Below are 23,229 nucleotides of genomic sequence, written 5' to 3' on the forward strand. Positions count from 1 at the left end.
CAAGGGTGTCTGACTGGAGATCCCTGCTACCTGAGGCCTTCCAAGGCTCAGCAGCTTTTTTCCTTTCTTTCTGTGCCCACAGCTGCTGCACTTGGGCAAATCCTCCCTTGCTGCAGCCTAGGACTTTGCCACCCTGTTGTTACTGCTGCACTTTCCATTGCACTGCAGCGTTACACAGGGGAGTGACGGCAATTCGTCATCCTCACCCAAACGGGTGACTGAATCTCTCAGAGAATCAATTTCCCCTGGAAACAGCCATTGGGAAGGGCCTCGTTTGAGCTGGCAACTCCTCCCCAGCCCAGCTTTGCTGCTGAGACTCCTTCCAGCCACCACGCAGCACCAAGCCCAGCTCACCTCTTGGTCCAGGTCAGTCCAGGCTGTGCCCAGGTCACACACTCGCCAAAGCGGTGCTTCTGACGGGCTCTCAAGGATGATCCCTTCCACAAAACGCTCAGAGCTCAGTCTCTGTGTGCCACTCGCTCACTAGAGCACCAGCTCTGCTCGCCAGGAGGGCCAAGCCCTGCCACCCCAGCAACGACTGTGACCTCAGCACGGTTCCGCATCACTCCTGCGCTTTCATTCTAAGCAAAGGAAGCGCACACCTCCGAGATCCAAATTCTAAGAGACCGACACAAGGGTCACCCAGTGGGGTTATTGGAAGTAAGATAACAGAGAAATTAAGGTGACTCTCGTGCAGCCATCTCAGGTCACCTTCTCACTCAGGCTCTCCATGATTGCACCCAGGAGATGTTGCCTTTGGGCTGCCTCCTGCTTGGAGGCCTGAAGGATTTGATCTTCCAAACAATCAGCAAGCATTTGGATGAGCCAGCCCTCTGGTTTTTATGCAGACACACACGTCCTGCTTGGGAAGCCGGCGCGGCGAAGGCAGAATAGCTCTGGCCGTGGGCCGCAGCACTCCATGGCCAGGCGCCGCTCCAACTCCTGGGCTGCATTTCCTCCTGGGCTCCCGCGCACGCTCTGGCTCTCCTGCAGCTTTCTGCAGGTTTTGTGGCTTCCTGCTGGGGAGCTCCTCACGTTCTTCTGCAGCTGTGCCCCGACATCATTACTGCCACCTCTGGTACCGCACCAAGAGATGCCTCAGAGTGCATCAGCCTGGACTTCCTGCTCCCATCAGCAGCTGCTCCCACGCCGACCTTCATCCATAGTGCGATCCTGGCCACTTGCAGCACGAGCTGCCCTGCAAGGCAGAGAAAGGAAACGTGGGATTAGCACAAACACGGAAGCCCAAGGCTGTGTCACCACCTCCTATTGCAGTCTTGGGGAGTCAGCTGCAACTGCAGCCTTTGTCTGAATTAAAACAGGCACCTTAGATTAAGTGGGACCTCTGAACCGAATAATTGCCACAATCAGAAATAGACACTGAAATTGCTTGCTGGAATTCAAATTTGAATTCTTGTGCCTTTTGGAAAATATGGACTTGGAATTGAAGGATACGAGAAAAACGGCATCTTCTTCACTGTAGGCGGTAAGGGTTGGAAGTCGGACTCTAACAAGAGAAAGTTTTCCTTTTCCTTGTAAGGCACAAAGCGATGGGATGATTTCCCACGCCTGCAGAAAGCCTGATCTGCTGTGCCACAGGTGACTGAGTGAACCAAAAGCTGTGCTGCCCATTCAGAAGCAGTGGGGCACGGGCAAGGGGGGGGGGTTACACACCTGCACGTGGGATGTGAACGTTCCTTGGGCACCTTTTCCACCGTAAGAGAAATCCCTTTTCTCTGCCATGCCGTGTCCCTGCCTGTTCCACAAGGCTGTGTGACAGTCAGCACAGAAACGACCCAAGCGTTCCTTTGTCATCACGGCGGTTTTCAACAGATCCAAATGATGAGACCAGTTTGCTGCGCGGGCTCCTGGCTGATACCGCCATTTCCAAGCCATTGCTTCCTAGGGGCAAATAAAGGAAAACACTTGAATGAAATTTCATGCAGAGATTGCACATCTCACCAATCTTTTACACAAACCACAATGACCAAACAGGAGATGTGTGCAGCGGCATCAACGTCCCAGCTGATGAAGGAATGTAGAGACAAATATCAAACTTCAGAACATTGTTCTAACACAACGAGGGAAGCTTTTATTTACAAAACATTAACAAACAAACAAACAAACAAGCCCTCAGTCCCTTTTTGGGAGCCAGGATCCCACGCAGAATTCTGTGTCCCCCTTGGAATGTTGGGTTCTCTCCCTGTGTTCCTGAGTTCTTGGGGCACTCAATGGGCTCCATGTTCCACCTACCACCCTTCTGAAGACCATTTGATATCTTTACTCAGCACTGCCCCTCTTCCCTTATTCATCCCAAGGGCTACTCACCAGCACCCGCCCAGGCTCCAGCTCCTTCACCGTGTGGAAGACATGGACTTTGGCACCAATGACACTGCCAGGGCTGCCCTGGATGAGGACACAGAAGAATCTGGGGCTCTTATTTCTGAAGCAGTGTTCTGTCAAAATGTAGAGGCAGAAGCCTGAGAAATCATGCTGGAGGTGGTCAAAGGTGCAGCCATGGCCCACACCCAGGGCTTAGCAGGTGGCATTGGTGAGGAATTGTTTGGGGATGATATTGGGGTCAGGGACAGGGTTTGGGATGGTGGCACACAGCCTCTGTGGGTGTTTGGATGAGCAGGACCGTGCTGGGGAATGAGAAGGAGCAGTAGTTAGATTAGTAGTCCTGCTGGAAGGGTTCCACAGCCCTCCAACCATCCTCCATTTCTCCTCCACTCCTCCTCTTCACCCACTTCTCCATCTCTTCATCCATTCACTTATTTCTTCCTCCTTCCCTCACTCACTACTTCAACCATTTTTCAATCCCTTTCTCCCTTCATCACTCTTCTCCAGCCCTCTTTCCTCATCTCCATTGCTCCCTATCCCCAAAAAAGTCATTAGATGGGACGCACTACTTGTTAGTTTTTTTTAAATGATTTTTTTTTGTTTGTTTTACTTTAAGTGAATTTTGTGTTTCTTTTGGCATAAGATTCCCATTTAGCTCCGTTCATATGGTTTTAGCCATGGGACAGCACACGTATTTTTCATGTCACAACTATGCTGCAGCGACATGCAGTTTTGCATTTGAGGTCAGGTTTCTTCAGTTCATTTCCTCATGGAATGAAATAACAGATAACACAAAATACTTTGACAAAGAAGCTACCACCTTTAGGCAGACGTTGTTCCCTGCGTGTTGATCACATGTACGACTGCGATTGCTCCTTTACAGCATCTGTAAGTAATTTAACAATAACAAATCTCTGAAACTTTTGACATGTTTGGAGAAAATACAGCTGCAAGGAAGCTAGGGCTTGGAAAGCTGGTGCAGTACAGAATAAAAATAGCAAGCTTCAAAAAAGCAGACTTCATAAATCAGAGGTTTTGTAGGTGGACTCTCCTGGGATAATGATTTGAAATAAAAAAAAAAAGAAAAGCTGAACTGGCAACTCTTCAGAGATGAAGTATTTAGAGTTAAAGTGTAAGCTATGCAACTGTGGGGGGGGAAGAAAGGCAGAGGAATAACAAATTAATTTTGTTACTCTCTCATATAAAATTGGACTGTACTAGAAAAGGAAACGAAAATCAGATTGCTGAAGATGATTTCAAAAGTATAGATCAGGCATGAGGCCCCAAATCTGCATAGCCAAGGGGATTAAGTGAGGTGCAACTAGCAAGGGGCATCAAGAGGAACAAGAAATTATTGGGCACATAACTGAAAATAAAGGACAGGTTTGGGGCCGCGCTTCGTGGTACATGTAACGTCAAGGCTCTTTGCACAATTGCATTTGAAGTATTTTGAAGTATTTAATGACTTTTTCCCTCAAAAGTGCAAGGAAATCAAGTGCCTGACAAACAAAAAGGGCAAGATCTATGGCCAAGACATTAAATTACAGTTTGAAGAATATGTAAATAATATATAAGTAAGTCAGATACATTCCTACAGTCCTGTCCAACAATCTTTGTTCTAAATTGCCTTGAACTTCTAGCCAAGCTGATTAGAGAGGTTAATGGTTATCTTTGGAGACAGGCGAGTTCATGAATACGTGACCTATTTTACTATTCCTTCGTTTAAATTAATATCTGTGGAAAGGGGAGTTAAAAACTAGGAAAATATGCTGCAAAAATACTAAAAATAATTGAAGATCTTTAGTGAGTCATACTCTATCAAAACAGAGATCAAAAGGTAACTTGATTATGGTTTATAAACACTTTCATGTGGTTGCTTTAGCTTGATACAAATGGGCTGTTTAATATAACAGAGAAAGACATGATGCAAAGCAGCAGTGAAGAGCTGAAAGACAGACAAATGCAAAGTAGAAATAATGCGTGGCTTTCTAACAGCGAGGACAATTAATCAGCAGAATACATTACCATAGGAAGTACCACATAAGTTGTTCCTTAGTCAATATACTCAAAATTCGTGCCCCTTTTGGGGGAAGCTTCTGTCACATTGACTGTGTGATATTTCTTCCTCCCTCCTGCTAGTGCATGTGAATGTAAAATCTGTTAATTTCTTCTCACTTCCCCACATGACTAATTAACGGCTTAAATCCGCTTTCTCATTTGGGTCAGTGGCAGAACTCTAGATCACATATCAGAACAGAGATTGCATATTATTAATCATTACCCAATTACTTCGACTATATTTTAGCCAAGATTTGGGCATCTTGTTTAGATTATTACACACTTTTAAAAGCTTAAAATGTCACATAACATTTGCCAAGTGCTCTACGTCACTGTGGCATGGCAGATACTATAATGCAGAATCATTCATCCACAGATACTATGCAGATGCCAGTGAGAATACAGAAAAATACTGTTCCTTTATTTCAAAGAGCAAAGCCACAACAATAATACCTCTAAGAACTCCATATTTTTTAGCAAGAAATGTCCTTTACTTTTTCAAAGGTCCAACCCAGTATGTGACACGTGTACAACTGCAAGTTTCACAACGTAATGAGAAAAAATTCAGTACAGTCCACAGCTCAGTGGATATTGTTATCAATAGTTCAATAGAGACGTCAATTAAAAGTGTGAAGAAGAAATAGAGAAAGATAGGTACACATCTTAAGGTGTCAGTGTGTAATTTATCTGGAGCCAGCAGGCAAAGCTGGTGTAAAAATAGAACAAACAACATTAATCAAGTGAGTACTACTATTGAAAGTTTGCACAGAAGCAGAACTTACCAGGTTAGGAACTCTGAAAATTCCTATTAACTAACCATTGAAGCAACAGGAAGTCTATTTTCCCTTGCATAAGTCTTAAGTATAAAACTTGGGATACATTACAGTGAAGATACTGTATGAAGAAGTGCTTGCTAAGTAAGAGCTTGGGACTTCAAAGGAGTGGTTACTTTCCCTGGAAACAGTCAGCAGACCTGTTCTGTTTTCTAACAGCAGAGCTCAGGAGTGTAGCAGTTGATCCAAGGATGAATGAGTGGCAATGCTCAGATCAGTTCATTTTTCTCTTTCCCTCGTCTGAAATGGTTCTCAAGACTGAAGGAAGTCCAAGCAATTGAGTGGTATTATTTCAGTGGTTACATGAATTAAAAAAAAATTGTTATGTATTTCCTCCCCATTTTGGGAGATGCCATTTGCAGAGTATTTAGTTGCTGATTAAATTGACAAGGCAGTTTTTAGTTGAACACTGCACTAATAATGGGACACTGGTTTGAAAAATGTTCTATACAGATAGAAGAGCTATTTTATTTATCCATATTTCTGCAAATATTTTATAAATGCTTAATGAACCTAGGAGATACTGAGGGCTTCCATTCCTTCATTCTCTAGGTTCTGCTGTTAATTCAGTTCAGAACCAGTGGTATTTCCTTGGGATGCAGAAACATGAAGCACCTCATAAGGAAGAAACAAGTTACACTTTTCTGTTGTGTGTTCATTTTTTAGGTTGCAGTTTGTTCATAGCTTAAAAACTAGAGTATACAAACGCACTTTTTTGTACATCCATATATAGAGAAGTGAAAAAGTTGGCTAGCATTCTGCCAGTAATTACCTTCCTTTCCATTTATTGAAAGGAAGCAGAAGTCTACTGCTTTGTCAAAACACTGTATTAAACGAATAAGCACTTTCAAACAATCAATGCAAACCAATTAAATGTGACTCCATGCTTCTAAGCTAACAACCAGAGAGTTAGATTTAAATTGGGATTTTAGTCTGCAAAGATATAAGCTGCTCTTCAATGCAGCCTATAAAATTTACCAGCTATAAATGTCCTGCTCAGATTAGCAGTTTCCCCTCTGTAGGAGCATAACAAAGACACCCAGCAGACACCTTAAAGCTCTGGAGGATATTAGTACAATGCTCAAAATCAGCAAAACCAAGTGTGGCATAGAAGCTGATCATTCAAAATCTCCCTGTGTGGCACTGACAGCTGCATCTCTTGTTTCCTGTGCCACCTTGAGACATTAAAGCCTATGTTATCATATCAGACACAGGTTCCCCAGCCTCACGTACTATGAGGAGATGGACACTGTGAAAGATGCAGCATGCCACGCTGAAGACATTTGCCAGTACTTAGAAGCTAGTTTTCCTCAGACTGCTGTCATACACTGTTCAGTGACTTTCATGAGAGTGCAGCAAATATTCCATATGGCTGGAGAGCATTGTCCTAATGCTGCTTGAGCTCCAGCTGCCTGGGGTCATGCCCACTGCCCTGGGGAGCCTGATCTATGCCCACAGCCCTCTGCCTAAGAACCTTTTTCTCAAGCTCCTCCTGACCCTCCCCTGACACAGCACTGCGCTGCTGCTCCCTGGGGTTCTATCATACCCTAACATCCCTATACCCAAGAAGGGTAACAAACAGAAGACGATTTTTTTGTGCTGACTAATCAGTAGCTCCTGCTGTCAAAAAATAATGCAAATTAATGCAACCAAGAAAGGTGATTCACATCTAATTTAGACCTAATATAGATGTTTGTAAAGGAAATCTCATGCGGCATTTACAAGCATTATTCAAAGATTCTTGGACTCCTCAGCTGTCTATAGGGAACTGTAAGAGCTTACTTAAAGTTTACCTTCTATATGTGCCTCCCAGAAGCCTTAGACAGCCATTACAAAGTACCAGAAAGTGCTGAACAGTGTAAAGTAAAGTTTAACTATGTTTACATTTTTACTCACACTCACCAAATACTGTTGGTAACATGGCACATTAATGTCTTCCAGACTGCTTTCACCATGGCTCAAGTTAATCTCCTTGATGAAAACAACCACCTTGGCATTCCTATGATGATATTTCTTCCTTTTTCATTCTCTCCACCTATGGCATCCATTCTCACATGTCAGATGTATTTTCCTGGAAAAAAATTGTCCTGAGGAAATAGGATACATTACAGTCTCCTTCTGTTGGAAACGATACCAGCTCTTGCCCAAAACTACTTTTAAATTAAGAATATTGCTTAAAAAAAAATAATGAATTAAGTTATCTTTAAAGTTTGAACAGTACAAACAGTAGCATAACATTCAAATTTGAGTATTAAAATATTTGGTTAGGCACAGTCATTTAAATACAAGTAATAACAGAATGTAAGAGGAACAGTGCTTTCTTTCATATTTTCTCTTTAAGAATAATTGGCTGTTGGGTATACAATTTTATCTGCTTTTGTGCTTTCATCCCTCAGTGAGGTAACCTTCAGTCAATAAAGTAAAAAAAAAAAAACAGCACAATGAAAAATATTCAGGCTTATATACTTCATTTAATTCTATAAACTTTGATAAAAGACGTGTGTGCTTATTATTTAATGCTGTTTCTCAGAAGTGTTTGTATTTAAAACATTACTTTGACTCTCAATTAGACTCAGAGAGGAGGGAGCCATTAAAGAGTTAGTGAAAAACACACTTGGTTACTCTGAAGTCCGCAGCTCTAGATGGAATGGTAAGCAATCATTTTTGTGTTGCAAACACCGCTTCCACCAGGTGCAGATGCTTTATTCTCGTTTGCTGTTCAGCTTGTCATTGCTTCCCCCAGTGTAAATTAGTGGTTGGAAAAAAAGCAGGAGGGTGGTAAGTGTCATTCTCACATTAGTGCCAACTGCTTCCCAGGAGAACATGCTGTGGCAACATTATTAGGTTCTCTTAAAACAATATTGGGTTCTGCAGGTGATAAAGGCCAAGGGACACTGTGACTTAAATAAGAAAATGTTTAGCTTCAAAAGCTGCAGCGAGTTCTCTGGAGATTCTGGAGATTTTAAATCTAAAGGATAGAAGAATGATTACATCTTGTGCAATTTGCCTTTACTGCAAAGAGAGTTAAACAATTCTGACTTTGATCCTGCAATCAGATTTGGCAGTGTGAAGTTCTAGCTAGAACATAGATGGGCGATAATACAATACTGTACAACAGCAAAATAGATTTTTTTTTGTTTAAACTCTTCTTTCTAAAGCCCAGCACTCCCCTAGGTAGACACTTTCCTCAGTCGATTGATTAGAAAACTGAAGAAAAGTTATCAAGAAAAATCATTATGTTGTCTCTCCTTAGGTATCCTGGCCAGTCAGCACCGAGAGAGGCAATCATGGATTTATTTGTCACTTTCATGGACTCAGACTTTAACAGCTCAATTTGCTCTGGTTCTGGCAGAAATTTGGAAAAAAAAAAGTTTGATTTGGTTTTGCTGTCTCTCTGGAATTATAATTTTAGAATATTCCAACAAGGAATTTCATGAATTTCTATAAGATTATGTCTATAACTCTATTACCATCTCAATAAATAGATTTTGGTGGTATCTTTTTCCTTTACTGCTACAGACATCCCTGTTTTCCACAGAATCTTCTTCATTAGTACAGCCTATTCTTGCCTCTGCACAAACTATGGAATTTCTGCCTGAACAAAAATCAACTCACTGTGATTCTGTCCCGAGGCCCATGATTAAAATCCTTATGCGTTAACCAGCTGGAGACGCCAGTGGTAGCAGCTGCAGCTGGTCTACATGATTTCTCTCTTCATCCTGCAGAAAGTGATAGTTAAAAAAACCAACAACATACACACGGACTCTTCTGGGATTTTAGCATTTGACTGCTTTTAAAAATTCTCCATGAACTTGCCCTCTATTTTTAATAGCGAATGACAGAATATTTAGTTGTTTTATAAATACGGAATACCACACGTCTGAGCATGTTATTACAACAGTAACACTGAAAATATTGTTTATGAAAAATTTTACAGAGCCTCAAATAAAATACAAACTGTAGGGGTATAAAAATTCAGCATCTGATGTTACCTACCAATCACTTTAAAAATGTTAGCAAATTCAATTTCACGTGATAACTAATATAAACATCCCCCTCTTAGTGATTAAAGTGTTCAGATGAAACTATTCATGTAATTTAACTTCTGAATTAATGTGAAAATGCCCTTGTTTTAAGATTTACTTGAGTTTCACAGACAATCCTATTCTTTCTCCACATCTACACTTTTTATATAGCTGCTGTAAAGTCAGATTAAAGCTCGTGTTTCTTCTTTTTGTTATAGATTTGAGTAATAGTCTGTCATTAAGCTAACCAAGCACTTCTTTAGTCTGGGCAGCAAGGTCAATGTCTAGAAAGAGGAAACCTGCACTAAGATTTATTTACATACTTTTAGTATTACAGAGATCTAAAATAAATAAAGCATTCTTGTGCTTAGTTAAAAGTGTGTGTTAAATAACAGTAAGATATGCTTGATATGTAAGAAACAAAATTATCTCAGACCACAGAGAAAGCATGAAGCAGGACGTGAAATGCTAAACCCATGAAAGACACGAATGCAAGATCAGAGCATTAATTTGCATAATTCATTTTTAAACCGAGGGGTTTTTTTTTGTGTACATTGATGTGTAGGCAAACCCACTGGGGAAGAAAAATCACATTGGCAGTTCTTGGACAGGAAAAGGAAACTGTTTCCTGATCTTTATTTCTTCCAGTGTGGCACCATCATTCCTTGCAATACAACTTATTGGAGCAACTCCTGTTATATTGCCTGTACAATTGCTACCTTATAGAATCATAGAATCACCAAGGTTGGAAAAGACCTAAAAGATCACCCAGTCCAACCGTTCACCTGTTCCCAATAGCTCCCACTAAACCATGTCCCTCAACACAACATCCAGCCTTTCCTTGAACACCCCCAGGCTCGGTGACTCAACCACCTCCCTGGGCATCCATTCCAGTGCCTGACCACCCTTTCTGAAAAGTAATACTTCCTCATGTCCAGCCTGAATCTCCCCTGACGTAGCTTGAAACCATTCCCCCTGCTCCTATCACTAATGACACGAGAGCAGAGGCCAACCCCCAGCTCACTACAACCTCCCTTCAGGAAGTTATAGAGAGCAATGAGGTCTCCCCTGAGCCTCCTCTTCTCCAGGCTGTTTATGCAACTGACAAAGCCCATACATATGATTTAGTGACTATCTTCCACTTCCGATCTCTGATGCCTGCCTAATTCACAGTGCCCGACATCTAAACAGAATAACTTCTGGTAACAGAAATGAATTATAACAAAAGATTCATAATGAGGTATTTTGAGCATCTGAAAACTACACTTTTCTTCTTTATCTTCATATTGAATCAAAAATCATTATCTTTCAAGTTCTATCTGAACAAAGGTTGTTGCTTAGGAAAGTGCAGCAAATTCCTCCCCATACTTCACTAACAAATGGTACTGATGACAGCTTTTTCCAGAAGATCTCATCTTGACTCATTGAAGCCTGTCTAGTATTAAACATAGAGGTTGGTAGCCCTGCCTGTGACAGGGGGTTAGAGATTCGTGACCCTTGAGGTCCCTTCCAACCCAGGCCATTCTGTGATTCTGTGAAGCCATGGCCACAATTGTCCTATGCTATTTATTTGTACATCAGCCATACTTGTGTTCTTCCAAGACAGTTTAATTCCTGTTGCTTGCACCTGATTCAGCCTAGCAGTATAGGAAAAACTGGTCGTGAGAAAGGGCTGGTAACACACTGCCTAAAGATGGCTTCTAAAAGGAAGGAAAGATTGACATAGATCCCAGCTGAAGCGTGGGCCAGGGTGCATGCAGGCCTCACACGATCAAAGCTTGTTATAAGAGATGAACAGGAAGAATTCTGGATTGCATTTCAAACCACTCATCTACAAGTTAATCCTTGGTTTTGCCAGATTTCAAAGAACATTCTATTTGTGCGATAACTTGCCTTATATAAAAAGGCAGAGGAGATGAAGGTCACTGATTTACACAGCAATTTTCATTTCAGATATTCCCATAAATCATTTCCCTGAGGTAGCACACAAAAATTATACAGGTCCCAGAGCACTATAGAATGTTTGAATATATCATTAAAAGCAAAGAGGACAAAAATAAATAGTTCAGTGATTTGAGCAGTCAGGCTTGCAGTCGCTTCTTGAATGGGTGTCTTTCTTCCCATGGTAACCTTTCCATTAATTCATTAATAGATTTTCAGTCCCCAAAGTTTTTTCCTTTAATTAACATGAAGTTTGGCCAAGAACAGTAAAGCTCCTTCCACCTGCTCTTCCGAGAAATCATGTTTAATGTCTTTGAGCCTTTTCTGACTAAGTAAAGGTACTGAAATCAGATGGGACGAGAAACGTCTCCTTTCCATTTCTCTCTGAACTTCTAACCACCTGCTTGCAGTTTCTGTCACTCAAGAGCCTCGTTTTAAATTGTGCATGTCTTGCCATTTTTCGCTTCTGGACACAGCATCACTTTCAGTGCATATTAATGCTCTTTTAATTAGTGCAAGCTTCCTTCAAAACAACAAAAGCTCTTTCCAAGTTACAAACATCATGGTTGGTAGAAATAACCTAAACTTGTTGCTTTTATATTTTTTGCAGCTGGAAGCACCTTTATCTCTCCATAGTATATTCACTGTTAACAGATTATTAACTATTTTCCTTGTCACCTACACAGATTATAGAAACTTATCAGTCTACAGCTGAATGAGATTCACCTTCATTTCAGTGACATCTACCAGCCACATAAAAGCACATCTTCCCTTTCACAATAGGCCTTCAATTTTTTTAAATTTTCAAACCTTATTTCCCCTTCATTTTCCATACATCTGGAAGAAAAAATTTATATGTGTGTATATATATATATATATATATATATATAATATTAAATATAACTATGCATATTATATATAACTAATATATATTATAGTATATATATAATTATATATATATATAGCATCAATTTCTTGCATATTACTGAAGCACCTGAAGCTTGCAATGAACAAAGTGACTGTGTCTTAACTAAAATGACACAGAGCCCCCATTATAGTAATTCATTATAATGACAATCAGAGGTCTATGTGAGCATGTGATGTGATCCAAGAAATCCTAGAATGAGCTTCCTGCTACTGGCACTGTCAGATGTGCTGATAATCCTTTAGCACTTACACCTCTTTCAAGTCCTTTAGCACCTTCACCGGTTTCATTTTCCAATGGAATAGAGATGGTTGTTGTTGAGGTGTTGATGGTGTTGTTGAGGTGATGAAGACTGCTGATTTATGCAGGCATTATGATTATGTTACTTCGGCGTGACAGTGAACAGAATACCAAAAAGCCCAGCCAAAAATATTCAGGCACTTTAAAGGCATCTGTGGAATGAAACTCTCATCTACATGAACTTAACAGACTCCAGAGAAATGGTATAATCGTATTTCGAACAATTATATTATTACTTTACTGATTGCTATTATACATATATTATAGCTGGGAAATAAAAGATAAAGCTTTTTTCTCTCTCAGCATTCACTTTCATTGTGTCTCTGAATGTAGCCAGCCTGCACTCCATAGCTCACCTCTGCTAATAAAGATGGAGGGCTGCAAATACTTACCTGAAAACATTTTTGCATAATGCATATTCTAATGCTCATATTTAGCTACATGCTCAAACCCCTTTTCAGCTGGGGCAACGCATGAGTACTACGATTTCAGGTCATAAGACTATTGCTATGACTACACATATATTACACCATTCATCCACAAACCATACACTAGTATCACATTTATTTGCATATATTCCCTTATGTATTTTTTTTTCTAATTTAAGAAACAGATACTAAGCAATCGATGTTATTTGTATTCAGCAGCTCACCCAGGCTAGGTTGCAGGTCACATATTGGCTCAGTGCAAGGTGCACTTTGAAGATAACTATTTAATTTTCTCTTCCTTTTCTCTTAGTTCCACTGAAAATATGGAACATCTTAGCATTAAAAAATGTGTACCTCAGCAACTACATTTCACATGATGAGGTATGAGGTAATGGCAATGTAATAAGTACACAAGTACTTAGAATTTAAATTTTCTGTTCCCCACAAATAGTAAAATACAAATCACAGCCTAACTGACTCTCTCAATGCCCATTAGATGCCTAGGTACAGAACAACTAGCAATGGGTCCACAGTAGTACATTATAAGGCACTGAATTTCTGCAGTGCCCCCTGGACCTTCTTAGAGATGAAAACTAATAAGGTGGTGCAAAAATCATTGTGACCTCTGTAATCAAATCCTTCTGCTGTGTCTGTTAGCTGCGTGGTTGCCAACCTTAAGAAGAAGGGGAGAGGGGAGGGAGGAAGCAAAAAGACAAGGCACAGCTGCTATTTGGCAGCTTGCAATTCATAATGTCAGCAAGCAAGCCTTAAACAGACTATTGGCACCAGCATGGTAGAAAAGTTGTCTCCTTTTCCCTTTCCATAATACTTCTCAGTATCTAACAGTGTCACGAGTTAATAGCTAACAAAATGGTTTATAGATAAGGAAGACATGAGACATGTACAAGATATCTAGTGAGCAACATTTAATTGCACCATTACAATTCAGTGCTTTGAATTTTAAAAAAAAAAAAAGCTTATTTATTTCATGAGTTTCCCTTTATTCAGTTCCCTCTCACTCCAATACAGTAGGGCGCAGTGTTCTCATAGCTCTCCTACAGTTCTCAGGCCAGGTCATTTATACGAATGCTATTCTACCATCAAGATCAGTATTTCCTCTTTTCCTCATTCTCTTCCCTTCCTTTCTAAAGCCATTTTGCTACTTCATGTAACCCTCTTCCACATTTTTACCACTAACCGTTCTCTGCTGCCTCCCCTTCCCCGTGTCCCTTCCTCCCACCCCTGCCTTCTGTGCCTCATGGATGGGGTCAAACAGAACACTCAGCCAGCAGCGCCCTCGCCCCAGCCTGCCCCTTTCCTTCTCACAGAACGCCTGTTACTCCTCAGACACAGCTACTCTGCTGTCCTCTCCTGCAGTGATGCTTCTGCCTCTGTCACTCACCTGTTCTCACCAAGGCAAGCCCCCTTCCTGTAAAATAAACATCCATCTCTTGAACTGTTTCCTTTGCTTCTGATTCACAACGAGAACCTTCTCTGTTAATCTCTGCTTCCCTACCAGTTTTTCCTTCAAAATGATGCTCTGCTGTAACATCTGTTGGTGGTAGGTTCACTCTATCTTCGGAACCTTTGGCTAAATTCCTCCTTTGTTGCATTTTCATCTATTTTGTCTAAACCTTGAATACTCTAAGTTATTTTTCTGTGCCTTATGTCTACCATATCTAACTCTCGCTACCTGCTTTTAGTCCTTTACCTCATCACTCCTCTGACTCCCTAGATCCTACATTTCATGACTTTATTGACAGTACTTCACACTTTGAACAATTCTTCATTTTCTGTTAAGCTCCCTCCTACGTCTTCTGCTAAAAATATCCCCCAGCATCAGCAGTGCCACTTCCAATTACACCAAGGTTCAGCTGTCTGCTAAGATGCCCAGTGAGGAGGTGCCACAGACTGCAGTGCCCTGCTGAGGGGCAGCAAACCCCGAGGTACCACTTCAGAAATCATTGATTTACTCACAGTCATCCACTTGGCCAGGCTAAAAGAAAATGCCCATACAGGAGAGTAACCAGTTTCACTTAATTTTATTTTAGAGACAATGTGTTCTGCTACACCATGCTACGTCTGCTACAGAAAATAGAATAACTCTGTGTCCCTGGAGTTGCTTGTGAGGCCACTGGGCAATTTATAGGTGGATAAAAGCTGCATTTGAAAAGTATGAAGAAGGTAATAAATAAAAAGAAGGTTATCTGGAAGTTTCCAAAGCAACTTAGCTTTTAAGAGAAAGTCAACTACACACTCAGGAGAGAACAAATCAGTTGGTGGTTGTTATTTCCTAGAGAGAATTTTTTTTCTTTGTCTTATTTATTTTTTTTTTAAATTTCTTTAAATACAGCTGATAACTTCTATAGTCCTAAAACTTCCTATGACAAGATTTACATCAGACTGCCACTCTCATTGCTCTGCTCATTGCAGAATGCCACTGCTCTGCTGTCTTTTCCCTACCAACAATTTCAGCATTTTCAAACACATAAACTTGTTACTTGGACCATTCTTGGAATAAATCTGTGACCAGTTTCAGGCATGCTATAAGCTACAGCTACTAAAATCATGTTCAACTTTGCTGACATGAGGATCATCCTTCCCAAAAACAATACAATGAAGTTCTTTGGTTGATAGATTGAAATGAAGGATTTGGGTAATAAAATACACGCATACATACACACACACACACATATATATATTTATATATATATTTGCCCAAATATTAACAGCACAGCTTTGGAGAACGTTTAAAATCTGTTCAAATAAGTGAACCAAAAAATATCACTGTTGAGTTCAGCTTGTGCATGCTCTGACCACTTTAAAGCAAAATAGGAGCATGGTTCTCCTGTTAACATTGAACAGTGCAGCCTTGACAAAGCAAATTAAATTATAGCTTTTTTTCCTTCATTTCCTTTAAAAACAAACAAACAAACAAACACTTTTCAGAGAAATTATTTCTATTAGGAAAATATTAATACACTTAGAGAGGATCTGTTCAGAGCTCTTTTAATACCCTGGGTGCCATTCCAAATTATTCAGATTCAGAGACACAGAAAAAAACCTGCTGGGATGATTAGGAAAATGGAAAAAGACTGTTGCAAAAGTACCTCAAGACAGAAGAGAAAAAGAAAACAAGTCCCTTAACACCCACTGTCTGTGCTGCTAGCACTGCTAAGCATGTGCTTATTGTCTTACTGGGTTACTGACATTAGATAAATGGAAAATCCTACTTACCAGCATGATAATACATGACAGAAAGAAACAGAAAGAAAGAAAGTGTGGCTGCTTTCTTAAAATACTTGGTGGATGAGCAGGGGATGGAAGTCCCCATAAAAGATTGAGGAGAACAGATGATGCCAACATGAAAATGCACGGCTAACAAGGAGTACAGAAAGACATAAATGGAAATAACACTGTGCAATTATTTGGAGGGTACCAAACTATCACCAAAAGGAATTGGGGGTGTGAATGGTAAGCAGAAACATGGGAACTGATGTCTATGGAATGGATTCTATTGAATTCTTTGTCGTTTGTATCATAAGAAACAGCGGCCAGATAATCAAAAAGCTTCCTTCCAGGTCTTTGAGAAATCAAAAGGAGATAATGAAGGCTTAAGAAACATTTAGTGAATTTTTTTTCAGGTCTTTTCTTGTAAGTTTTCTTCTGAGCTGTAGTGTTTCATCAGTATTTCAAAATAAAGTGAATAATAAAAGAACTATGCACACATAAGACTGGAGACATAGGGGGACATGGAGATTTTGGCAGTCTCTCTTTTGGATATTACTGCTTAATAATAATCACTTGGGATTGTTCATTTAGCATGACAGTTTATAATTGAGTATTTAATAGAGAGAAATGGTATGCAAATAGTCTAATTATAAAGCAAATTATAAAAAGGGATGCAGGAACTGTCAATATAAGCTACATTCAAACAGTAAGAATTATAGCCTACTTCTTGTTATTTTCAGAAGGAATAAAATAGCACCACATTTAAAATAGTATTTAAAATAGTACAAAAGTAAAATTGTTTTGCTTTTTTTTTTATTATTATTATATTTAATGGGTTTTTCAGCTATGAAACGCGATTCTTTAGTTTCCTTAAGAAAACTCCTTTTGGCTTTTGTGAAGGTCTGAGATTGTGAACAGAGAATAACCAAAGTCAACTTACGGTGTTCCCTACTTCCAGATCTTCAAAATTGCCTTAAGTGTATGAAGAAATTTCAAGGAAATCTGCACGTGAAGGGGAGGGTGCCCTTCTGACTCACTGCCCTAACTGGCTGTGTAGTTCCAGGCACTGCTGAAATACACACGTGCTTGTAGTTCTGTAGATGTGCACTGTGTGGGAGCTTCCTCATTCAGAGCAGGAAAATACTCCTCTGACTGAAATACAACACACCATTTTGCCTCGGACTACAAAACGAACAGGAATCAAGCATTTACAGCAGAACAAAAGACGACCTCAGCAACAGCAAAATAACTAAGGTGTTAGCTCCCTATTACACCTAAGCTCTTCCAAGGCAACTACGCTGAGAAAATGCATTTATTACTCTCAGTTTTTCTATGGCATGTATCTCAGGTGCCTACGATCTCATTCTTCAAACAGCACTTAGTTGCCAGGAAAGGTTCTTCGTATTACTGCAATGCAGATGTACCTGTAGAACCATTAGGGCTTCTTGGGGTTTCGTGTAGGAAGTTGTCCGGACCAAATCAGGTCAGCTGCACCTTCATAATGCCCCAGAATAAAACTCATTTGAGAAGTCAAGGTGTGAATGACAGAGGATTCTTCCATATATATTTTCCATCTATGACTTGAATAAGCAGATGTAATCATGACCAGAAGTAATCCATTGCATAATGTTCCAAGAAAAATATTCCAAACACGCCTTCCTGGATAAATAAATGGAAATAAAATGTTTTCTTTTCTCTTTCTGAAACCAAATATTTACCCACTATATGTTGCAAAAGTACCTCAAGACAGAAGAGAAAAAGAAAACAAGTCCCTTAACACCCACTGCCTGTGCTACTAACACTGCTAAGCATGTGTTTATTGTCTTATTGGGTTACTGACGTTAGATAAATAGATACTGAAATTACTTGCTATTTATACACGTTCCAAGATGCTTCATGATCATAAGGCAGAGCTGAATCTATTTTCCTTGTGCGTATCTAAGCCTACTTAAGAACATAAATTTATATAGGTAGACTATTTGAAAGGGATTTTTATCTGAGCCTTTTGAACTTCACTTACTTGATGTGTGTTTCCTTTGATGGTTCCTGGACCTAGAGTGATTATTATATTTATATCTACCCATTAAAATGCTGTAGACATGATCTTAATACCTTTCTCATTTTCTTTGGCAGGGACTTAGAACTGCTGCTTAACTCATCTAAGATAATTCACTGTTAAGTTAAACATAGAATAAAATCAAATGACACTTTCTTCCCCAAGGTAACAGAATATAATTAAAAAGTGCCTGAGGAGTTAACATACAGCACTTGCCATTTAAAAAGAACACCTGTGTGCAGTTTATCACTTCTAGTCGAGGTTATTAAACAGCTTTATTAGGAAATGCATTATTTATTAATGCATATCGAGTCGACCCTTTGTTGTCACATCTCTTTCTGACTGGAGAAAAAGAAAGGTCACTGAAGCTCTGGCATTTGTCAGGAAGATGAACGTGAACAAAAGAATGGCTGAGTTTAGAGAAACTGTCCAGCCTCATCTGTCTCTAGAAACCCGTGGCATTTCCTTGCAGACTAGACAAATTCAGAATTTCGAGGCCTACATTTTAAATACTTGGAAAATTGTTATTTTCCAGTGCTTAGAGATATAGGAGGAAAATGTGAGGCATAACATTCACAGCAGACTACTGTTCTAACCAGAAAACCAAGCAAGATGCTGAGAGACAGATGTGGGAAGTACAGAAGCATCCCACAGCTGGACCAGCTGCCTCTCCTTCTTGCTGTAGGAATCACCAGACCATTACAACAAAGACAGATGCTCGCCTAACCGTGGTTCTGTTACATGCCTATCTTTACAGCCTTTACCTATTTGCCATTTTTACTAATTTTAATGGAAAGAACACTCTTCTCTTGCACAGCTTAGGGTCAGTCTGTCTTCTTGAGCCACCCCATTTGTCGAGTAATTGCTTCAGAAGATTTTTGTCTTTGTACAATATACTGATTGGGTTCTTACCAGCGGCGTGCCAAAACATGCTGGAAGGAGTACAAATTGCTAGGAATAGTAAATCCTTCTGGAGCTGCCTTTATTTGTAATTCCCTTCAGTGAACTTTGTCAGATCCTTGCATAGTTGAAGTAAATTAAAAATAGCATTGCATTTCCTCCATTTCAAGAGAGAGAGGGAACTAAACAAATGGAACCGTGCTGTTTTTGGAGCAGCTACGGTGATCCTGTAATAAGAGCACTTTGTCATCTCACAACACGTAATATTCTGTGGGGATTCTATGGCCACCAGTCAAACACAGTAACAGAGACCCTTATTTTCCAGCAGAGGGAAATTTCTTACTTCATGACACAGAATAGGCAACAGAAATGACTACTTTTTCAGTTGTCATTCACAGCTGTGGGACAATCAGTCTTTACATGCACCAGTTCCTGTCAAAGGTAGCAGAAAACTATCCCCATTAACCACAATGGAGTTTAAACTAGACTTTAATAGAGCAGAGCATGCTAAGGCTTCACATTCATTTTTCCAGGAAACTGTTTTCTATGCTAAAACCTACAAAAAGATTTTGAAACAAAGCAGATGATGGTGCTTTCCTAGTTTAAGATTTGTGAAAATTCAGTGGTGTTGGTCTGATGAGATGTTTGACAAAGTACAAGAAAACACGCTGTCCTCTTTAATCCACTAAAGAATGGTAAATTTTCAAGCTGGAACATTAAAGGCAAGAATCCTGATGGGGTTATTTTAGCTATTAAATCATCAGCCACACAAAACTGTTCAAGAGAACATTAAACTGCCTGGAGTTCAGCAACAGATTCAGTACACTGAGTGTGAAACTTTATGACTGACTAATAGCAAACAAGTTGAACTAATAAGGCTTCAACTCTTGCTTTTAAGTTTCAATACAGGAGAAATACAATCCACAGAAAAGGGGAAATCTCATTAAATTTGCACTTAAAACAAATGGAGGCAAATTTTAAAGTATTTAAGTTTTTCTACTTTTTTTTTTTTAAAAAAAAAAGATGAGCTAGGTTAAAAAAAGTTACATTTCTTATTTAAAGAATTTTGAGCACTTGTGGATGAGCATTTTGCATTAATTAAATATTTTCGGTTTTGTAAGGCAGTAAAAGTAAGCGTGTTCTTCATTTGACAAACAGAAGCTTGGACTGTTTACATTCAGCCATCATCATGCAAGAATGGTGGAACCCATAAAGGCACAACATTTTTCTTTCAGCTGAGATTTCAAAACTGCAGCTGATTTGGCAAAAATGTCAGTAGAAAAAAAAGATGTGAGACTCCCAGATGGTCACCCTAACTCTACTCATCACTGCACTGAAGATTGTTTGTGCCAATTATAAGGAGACCAAACCAAAAGAGCCTTCTATGTATATCCGATACACCGTAAGCTCATGAAACTCCAATAATATCACTTACATGGAGGCTTCACAGAAGCCTCAGGAACAAAGACATATCACCCAAGAGTGTGCTGTACGAGGACTGCATTAATCTTTATGACTCAGCTGAGAGTACAAATGGTTGAAACAGACTTTGATAAGAGCAGAAGGAGCTTTTCCTCTCAATTCTCTTCTGCTTTACATCAATCTCAGCTCCAACATCAACTCAGTTAGGTTTTGACAATTACTCACACCCTCAGAGCAGTAGCGTTAGCTTAGGTAATAGCTTCCATTTAAGCACTGTAGAATTGCCTTTTGTATCTTTAACCATGAAACAAGTGAAGTGACCTACCGAAATTCCTAATAAAGTGATTTCTGAACACAAAAGAACAAAATATTACTTGTTGCAACCTCTCTGCTGCAAGTCCTTATGTGTTAACACTGTTCAAGGATTTTATTGGCAAATCCAGAAGATACCAGGAGATACTAATCATTGAAATGCTATCAAGGTTAATAAATAAACTTTCAAGGACATTGTGATTTTCTTCCATGAATTCTTAATTATTTGAAGTATCACACAAAAGAGAAAAAATTTCTGAGACAAAGCACACTACTTCTCTGGTTAAATGCTGTCTTTGAAGTCATTTCCCCTTCTGTGTCTTTTATGCCTTAATGAATTCTCATGCCTCCTACATCCTGGGAAAGAAAGGGGAACAAGGAAAATGTTCTACCACAAACTAGAGAGCTGACTGCAGGAAGGCATCATACAAGTCTCTCTGACATTCCTACAGCCAGGAAGAAAGACTTGGAGAATTTCATTGTCTGTGTCTCATCATAAACCGAAGAAGGTGTGGTTAGCTGTCCTGTGGGAAGAAGGGAAGAGATGCACGTGTACAGAACAAGCAGGCAGATGTTTTGAATGGTTTTGCAGAAGCTCTAAAGAAGAGGATCACCATGGTATTGGTATGTCAAACAGATGGCCCAGAAATAAAAGGTGGAAGCTGAAAGAGGAACTAAAGCTATACTTTTAGGAGACAGAAGCACAGATGAAGCAGTATGGCAGAAAATAATTTTGCTGTCATTGGGAACCAAAAAAATCAGGTATTCAGCTAGCTAACATTGTTGCAGGAAAGACAACATGGCACTGCAGGGTATTTAGTAAGTACAACAGTAAGGGGTTATTCTTTTAGTTACAATGGTGGAATCTCAGTCGGCAAGACAACATTCAGTTTGAAATGTGTTCTTAAAGAAAAGACAAATAGAAACTCTAGGATAATGATGAGAATGATGAGAGGTTTACAAGGCAAGATGACGGTTTATTTTCTTTTGGAAAAATAATGGAAAAGAGTCTTGGAAAGGAATTATTTACATTACAGAAGTATTTGTTGTTGGCTCTTCAGAAATGAGCTTTCTCCTCAGGAAAAAAAAAAAAAGGTCAAAATGTTGGAGAGCTGTTAGTGCTCTCAGAACACAAACTACAGCGTGGATAGGGAGCATCAAGCAGAAAAAAGGAACTAGGCGACTATCTGAAGAGGCAACCATCAGAAGACATGCCTGGTGCCACCTCCTTGTCCACAGAGACATTCAGCTGGAACAGGATCCACTCACAGGTATATACATACACACATATACACACACATTTTTTTTTCCTTACTGTTGCAGCAATCTGGAGACCTGCTAGTGAGGTGTGGGAATGCGTGGAAGGATTAGCTGCTGATTAGCCTATCTCCTGCTACTTGCCCTGTCTGTATATTACCTCTTATTATCTCTAAGAATTTGTCAGTCCTCTTCTGATTCACAGAGCAAAATTCCCTTAGAGCAACTTAAATGAACTAAGTCAAGCTGAGAGCCCAGCTGTGACAGTTTCCTTACAAGAGAACAAGAAAAACTTAACCATTTTCATAAGTGAAGCATCAATAATCACATTATTTCTTCAGCATGAGCCGACATTTTACACCCAGTTTTTGTCAGTGATATGGTGCTTTTTATTTGAATGTTGCCTCCTACCAAGGCTATCCTGAATGTTGAGAATAAGCAGGTACACAGACTGGGGTTTTTTGGATTTTTTTTTTTTTTGGTGGAATTGTAGATTTTACTTAAAGTAATGAAATGCTTTACTTAAAGTAATCAAAACAGCGCAGCTGTGGCATTGAAAAGAACTAGGCACTTGTACTACCAAATTTGTGACATTTTCTTAACAGAAATATAAACAAAAGAGATGACAGAAATACAAACGGCCACTGAGCTTTCAGCTTCAATCTAGAGCATGATCCAATGTATCACCTGCTAATGACTTTGGGATAAATTTCTCTATGGAAATAATACAAATGCTGCATAAAGATTTTTTGTTTACTCCAAGAACAGGTAAATACCATTTTACATTCTATGCAATGCCTCCCAAAGAGCTCGTCCCCTATCAGAAGGCAGCATGCAATAGCTACATCAACCATTCACCAGAGGTGCCTCTTTGGCATGTTACATAGCAGATTTTAGCAGGACCCACAAAGTCTTTAAGACAAATTAAGAAGTTTGTCGCTTCCACTGCAAGACACAGGGAAAGTGTCAGTGCTAACAGTGCGAGTTAGATTTTGGCTGGGACACTGTGGTCTGAGACTAAAATCATTCAGTCATGTTTTGCTTATTTAAGAAATTATTCTTAAGGAAAAATATTTATGGCACGGTGACTTATCCATAGAAGAGACTAAACACGTTCATGTTCAGTTTCAATTCCAACTCTCTAACAAGGGATCCCCTGTGATACGCTAGTTTAATTGTACTTAAAAAAAAGTAAAGG

General features: G+C 39.6%; 1 long non-coding RNA gene across 10 annotated transcripts in view; it reads right to left on the reverse strand.

Moving 5' to 3' along the window:
• Positions 1-23,229, reverse strand: part of LOC122166128 — a 52,095-nt gene that overhangs the window by 955 nt on the left and 27,911 nt on the right. For 3 of the 10 annotated variants that reach the window (XR_006170678.1, XR_006170673.1, XR_006170682.1), the window contains 5 exons: positions 17,509-17,743; positions 8,850-8,953; positions 2,329-7,321; positions 1,675-1,902; positions 355-1,198 (listed from right to left, as the gene is read on the reverse strand). This is a non-coding gene — a long non-coding RNA (uncharacterized LOC122166128). The remainder of the gene's footprint in view (positions 1-354; positions 1,199-1,674; positions 1,903-2,328; positions 7,322-8,849; positions 8,954-17,508; positions 17,744-23,229) is intronic. The other 7 variants (XR_006170677.1, XR_006170675.1, XR_006170676.1 and 4 more) reach the window with 7 other exon arrangements.

This window comes from Centrocercus urophasianus, unplaced genomic scaffold (assembly GCF_019232065.1).
Source record: "Centrocercus urophasianus isolate 14NV4802_14NV808 unplaced genomic scaffold, USGS_Curo_1.0 seq_32, whole genome shotgun sequence".
Classification (NCBI taxonomy): Eukaryota; Metazoa; Chordata; class Aves; order Galliformes; family Phasianidae; genus Centrocercus; species Centrocercus urophasianus.